Source organism: Hoplias malabaricus, chromosome 10 (assembly GCF_029633855.1).
Source record: "Hoplias malabaricus isolate fHopMal1 chromosome 10, fHopMal1.hap1, whole genome shotgun sequence".
Taxonomy (NCBI): Eukaryota; Metazoa; Chordata; class Actinopteri; order Characiformes; family Erythrinidae; genus Hoplias; species Hoplias malabaricus.
The window spans coordinates 9,690,270-9,696,996 of NC_089809.1; positions in this window are offsets into that span (position 1 = coordinate 9,690,270).

The following is a 6,727-nucleotide window of genomic DNA, read 5'->3' on the forward strand; positions in this document are numbered from 1 at the left end:
GGCTTTGGCCGCTTCTGTTCCCATGACTGTGGCTTCGACCGCCTCTGTTCGTGTCCCTAGATTGGCCCCAATGACTTTGAGGTCGATTCATGACACAGATAAGGTTACTAGGCTCTTGAAAGCATATTTTGAGGACATTAAATTTTGTTGCATCATGGCAGTGGTTAGACATGGGTATAATGGCTGAATGTACGATTTCACCATTAGTGTTTACGATGACAATGGAGGTAGTAATCAGGGCCTCTATGTGGGTCGTAGGTGGGAAAAGGTTGCATGATGGTACTTGGCTTCCCCTAATCAAGACTTACATGGATGGCATGATGACCTTAATGACTACTGTGCCTTGCACACGGCGGTTGCTGGGAAAGTTAAATGATAATCTAAGTTTGGCTAGGCTGAAAGTTAAACCAAACAAGTCTAGAAGTCTCTCGATTTTCAAAGATAATCTTGTGCAAGAAAATTTTTGGATGGAAGGAGAAATGGTTCCTACAGTACTGGAGAGACCAGTGAAGAGTTTAGGTGGATGGTATAGTGCCGCGCTAAATGATACTGACCAAGTTGTAGGAATAAAGGCTGAATTGGTGAAGGCTGTAATAGCATTGATAGATCATGTTTGCCAGGGAAGTTGAAATTGAGGTGTCTGCAGTTTGGCTTACTGCCTCATATTAGATGGCTTTTGACAGTTTATGACATTTTGATAACAGAATTAGAGAGGATGGATAGGGTTATGAACAAGGCTGTAAGGAAGTGGCTAGGCAGTGTGGCATGGAATGGGAGAGGGGTACTGGAGTTACCACTCACAAATTTATTTGAGGAATTTAAATGTGCAAAGATGAGTCATGACATGATTTTGTCAGGATCGAAGGACACAGTGGTTAAATCAGCAGCGCCAGTCACAAAAGCAGGAAGGAAGTGGGACCCATGAGTGGCAGTGCAGGTAGCCAGGAGCTTATTAGAGCTAAGTGATGTGGTTGCCAAGTGCAATGTGGAACAGCAGGCCTTGAGTCAGGTGATTCGTGGAAAGCATTTAGTAAGGCCACATCACCAGAGAGAAGGCAAATGATGACTAGATTTATTTGCGATCAGGGAGAGGAGGCACGGTGCGCAACAGCAGCATCACAGGCAAAACAAGGCCAGTGGTTTCGCTGAAGGAGAATCTAGAGAAGCGGAAGATCATTTTGCAAGAATTGTGGGCGATGGAGGCAAATTGTATTAAGTTTTTGCTTGGAGCAACTTATGTCCTTCCAACTCTACAAAACCTTGGACAGTAGGTAGGTGAAGATCCTAGTTGTAGATTATGTACAGGGGTTGGTACGCTGAAGCATATTCTATCAGCCTTAAGTTTAGTTTGTTACAGGGGAGGTATACATGGAGACATAATCAGGTGCTAAGAATTTTACCATGTTTGTTGGATAGCAAATGCTTAGAGGTGAATGCATTGTTTTAGTGGTTTAGTAATAAAGTGATTAGGTTTGTGCGTGAGGGTGAATGTATTCAAGAGTGTGCACAGGCTATAAATGTTGGTAGATGGGGTGAAGCACAAGTTTGGAAATTGCTGATGGATGTAGGTTAAAAAATTGCAGGTCCCAAAGTGCATTGCATTAACTACACTGAGGCAGATATGGTGCTGTACTCTGAAAGTAAATGGATAGTTAATTGAATAGAGTTAACAGTTCCATTTGAGGATGCATTAGACGAAGCATTTGAAAGGAAGAAGCTGAAGTATGCGGACTTGGTGGCTGAAGTAAGGGAATGTGGGTGGCAGGCATCTGTAAGACTGGTGGAGATACAAGGGGATTTGTAGCCAAGTCTGCAACATCCCTCCTTGTGCAGTTTGGCATCAGGGTCTGGAAATTAAGGGCAGCTGTGAAGGAGTTATCAGAAACAGCTGAAAGATCTAGTCAGTGGTTGTGGATAAGGAGAACACAGATTAGTTGGGGAAGTGCTCTGTAGAGGTGCTGTTGTGGTGTTTGGTGATGTGGCACGTTAAGATCACATGGAACTGTTGGCACTGAGCATGCATTAATGGTGCCAGTGGGGCTAAGTACAGCCCACCTTTCCAGGGAGGCCAGTGTGAATTTATGGTTTTTGATGCTTAAGGATAAGGTAGGACTGCAAAGCTGGCTTGGAGGGGGTGTGTCTGGGATGCTAGACTTCACTGTTGAGCCTTCTGGAGGTGTTGTGGGCTTAATTCAGCGCATCACTGACAAGGGGAGGTGCCTACCTGATGACCCCCTGTGAAGAGCTAGTGATACAGTGGGTGGTTTCGGTACTCATGGGCTGGGCTCAATGAGTAACCTTAGAGTTTAAGGGTAGCTGGTTGTTGATCGGATCATATACAGCCACAGCAACCTTAGGGTATAGCTGTAGGATTGGAACAATAGAAATTGTGTGGCTGCCAGTAGGGAGAGTGTGGGGTGGGCCCTATGTGAAGCTCTAATGGATTGGCATATGATATATTACATCTTATCTTTTGTTTGATTATAATTAATAATAATTTATAATCTGAAGTGTGATATGTAGGGAGTAGGGCACTATTTGGGACAGAGTTTACATGTGGAAGAGAGGTTTAAAGTTCTTGACTTCATTGATTTATCTCTCCTTAGCTTGATCCATGTTCATCCAACTGCAGAGCAGATGTTGTGGTCTGTTTTTTCATGACGCATAGTCACATTTCTGTGGGGATGTGCATCAGGTTACATGTCGAAGAGAGGTTTATAATTCTTGACTTTCTTGATTAATCTCTCCTTAGCTTGATCCATGTTCATCCAACTGCAGAGCACATGTTGTGGTTTGTGTTTTCATGACGCATTGTTACATTTCTGTGGAGGTGTGCATCAGGTTATGGCATAGGGTACAGGGCTACATTGTACTTATGTTTTGAGCTTTGATACAAATCACTAACACCACTAGCAGCTAATGAGTTGACTTGGCTTATGATCACTACTATCACAGCAAAACATCAAGCAAGTGAAACAACATAAGTTATTACTTAATAGGCCAAAAAGACTGTAGCTAGCTCATTATCTGTCTTGTATCCTCATGTCTCTTTTGCCTCATGCCAATGAGTAAAATCAGTGCAATATTTACTCTTTCCTGGTCACTAGCTTAGTCTCCCACTGTTGTTCTCTTACTTGCTTTCATTTTGTGAATCACATGTCTTAAAGCATTACACAGTTCTCATGTGATGTATCCTGCCCCTCCTCCAAAGTTGTAAAGTGCGGTTTTAGTTTAGATTACTGCTGTTTCAATCCAGAGTCTTGTTCTTTCTGTCCGATGCTCTCCAATGAGGGTGGGAATTTAGTTTGACTAGTACATTGTCGCTGAGTAAAGAATTTTCCTTCTCTAAAGTTACTATTTTGGAAATAGAAAGTTTCCTTTGGACAGCAATGATACTGAAATCTTTGTCTTATATCACTCTCATGTCTCTATGATCACTCTCATGATATCTCTTTTTGTCAACTCTTGAACAAGAATGCAGTGTGCTGTAACTCCTCCATTTGGGATAGGTTCTTGCCCCCTACTTGGAGTGAGCATGCCATCGGTTTCCCAGGAGATAACTATGGCCTAAGACTTGGATGTGTTGAGTCATATAGTGGCCCTTTCATATACTGGCTGCAAACAGCTCAAGAGCCTCTGTACCAAGCCAGAAGGACACAATCATCTACAAATTGCATGCAGCCAGTGTCCTGTAATCTAAGCACTCTTTTTTCAGAATAACTCTTGCCATTGTATCCACAAATATTAAGGAGAGGTTTCCATGTCCCATCATTTCTCTGAGAGCATAAAGAACTGTTCCACACATCCATGGCCAAAATAGATGGAAATAGAAATAGAATCTGTCACCTGAGCAACCTCTAACCCAATCGAGTTCAGAGTTTCACAATTCTTGCTAAGCACAGCTTGGACAATATCCCCCTTCCCTTCCTGAGCTGTTGAAGAGTTGTACAGAACCTCTTTGAGGCTGCCCAGAAACCATTCTCCATTACCTCTCTAAACTCCTCCCATGCTGCAGCATTTTTGCTCTCCAAAATTTCCCAGGATTGTCTAAAGTCAGCCAAAACTCTGATGGACCAAATGGATATAAAAATACATTACACACAGACAATAGACTGTGTAATATTAAAAATCTCATCTACATTATACTTGTATAAGATTAAAATTATACTAGCTATACTAAACACTGAGTACAACACAGTAAAAACTGAGACCAATGTGAAGGAAATTTTTAAATTCATGATTCTTTAACCTTTGTGAGTGCTCATTGAATCACTAGTGTTTAATAATAATCACTGACAATTAGTAGTCTTTTTGTTTAGTATGAAGATGAGTTGTTTTATGAAATGTATGTTGCATTATTCTGTTTTCTCAAAGTGTTTCACTAACAGTCTTTTGTAGAAAAGAAATGTGATGTGAGGATATGGGAGTGAAGCTTGAAAGAGTTACACGTCTGCATACAGGAGATCAAGGACTTTTTTGATTCTAACAAGCATGGGATGTAGCTGATTCTTAGAACTCAGTTTCTGCACAAAACTGTTATCTCTTTCTTCCCTTATAGGTGGCTCAGTTACAAAAAAAAACTCCTTATATGATGAAGTTCTTAAGTGTGTGTGTAAGTTATAAAAAGTGTTTTTCCTTTTGATAGAGCAGAGCAGAGTAGAGGGTTAGTGCATGCTTTTAGCTGCTCTCAATAAATGTTACTCCACTTTCAGTCCCATTTCTTATTAGTTGATAATTTCCATGACACCAGGTGTCTACACAGCAAATATATTTGTGAACTTATCCGTACACTGTTACTGACTGTCCTTAGCAGCATAACATTCATTCATTCATTATCTGTAACCGCTTATCCAATTCAGGGTCATGGGGGTCCCGAGCCTACCTGGAATCATTGGGCGCAAGGCAGCAGCATAACATTCATTCATTCATTATCTGTAACCTCTTATCCAATTCAGGGTCGCGGTGGGTCCAGAACCTACCTGGAATCATTGGGTGCAAGGCGGGAATACACCCTGGAGGGGGCGCCAGTCCTTCACAGGGCAACACAGACACATACACAGACATTCACTCAGACACTCACACCTACGGACACTTTTGAGTCGCCAATCCACCTACCAACGTGTGTTTTTGGACTGTGGGAGGAAACCGGAGCAACCGGAGGAAACCCACGTGGACACGGGGAGAACACACCGACTCCTCACAGAGCAGCATAACAGTGATGATTAAATTTGTCCACTGTCTGGCTGCTTAGTAGCAAGGGTGTAGAATTGGGTAGGGACATGTCCCTACCAATATCCAATGACTGCTGAATTGTCCCTACCAATCATTTTGGTCAAATATTATAATACAATGCTCCATCAGTATCTAGTTAATGTATATAGAACACAAACAGTTAAGATCTTCTCATCTATGAGTGAGGAAGAGTTGGAAATCTTGGTATCACTTTATACTACAGTGTATTTTATAATACAGTGTATTATCTACCAGGGTTTTAGGGTGTACTTTCCTGGTACTTTCTGTGTAATTTCCAACATTTTAAAATGTAGTTTCCCACATTTTAGAGTGGTAATTTCCCACATTTTACAGTGCATTTTCCTGGTACTTACAGTGTAACTGTATTAAGTTAGACAATTCAAATTTTATGTACAAAATCATGAGGCATGTAGGGATTTATAAAAAAAGTATTCATTATTTACACAAAAATGACAAGTGAAAGAAAGAATTCAAAGTAAATGTGCAAACCATCCTCTCAGTTTGTAACGCATAAAAGTTAAAGATGAAGACTAAAAGAGAATTAAGGATGATTTACACTCACTTGTTTAAAATAACATCAAAAATGCAGAATACTAAAAAAATAATTTGTTACATTGCTTGCTGTATTTCATTCTATTTTATTTGTAGTAGTTTTGCTCTCGCTTGTTTTATTTCACTCTGTATTTTATTCAGAATTTTCATTTTAATTATTTTAGTCTATTTTGTTTTATCTTACTGTAATAAATTAATTTGCAAAGTGCCATAAGTTCATTATTAATATTATTATTATTATTATTATTATTATTATTTACTGCCTGTCATAATGTCATTTTTGGTGCTATTAAAACCTTGCTAACAGACAAACAAGGCGACAACATGTCTTCAGAGATCATGATTTTTTTTTGTTAGCGATGATGATTTAACACTGTTTACTGCTGTGTTTATTTGTAACAAACAATTTTTCCTCACCTTGATCTCTGAAACAATAACTTCCACTGCGCAGTTGCCTAGGGTGACCAGATCTGAGATGGTGAAAAAGAGGACACGTCTCCAGGAGGGGGTGGGGGGGTGGATGACTACTGACGTGCAAACTGACCAATTAAATGTTTGCAGAGAAGGTTATCGACCAATAACGGTAGCTCTACAGTCAGACCCTTCCAGTCCGAAGATTTTAGGCTACTTCACCACTCCCCCTTCTCACTCAAGCGAACCAATCGGAGTAGGGGAGGGCGGGACTAGTTTGTGAATGATACGCTTCTCGAAGTTCTATGTAAGCTCTAGAAAAACAAAATCCTGGATGTTTGTGAAATTCCACCCGGGCATTTTTTTAAGTTTAAAAAAGAGGACATGTCCGGGTAAAAGAGGACGTCTGGTCATCCTACAGTTAACAGAGATTTTGTTTTTTGGTCCTCCATTGTCTCCACTATCTCACACGAAAATGAACGGAGAAGCCTATATTTAAATAATCACAAGT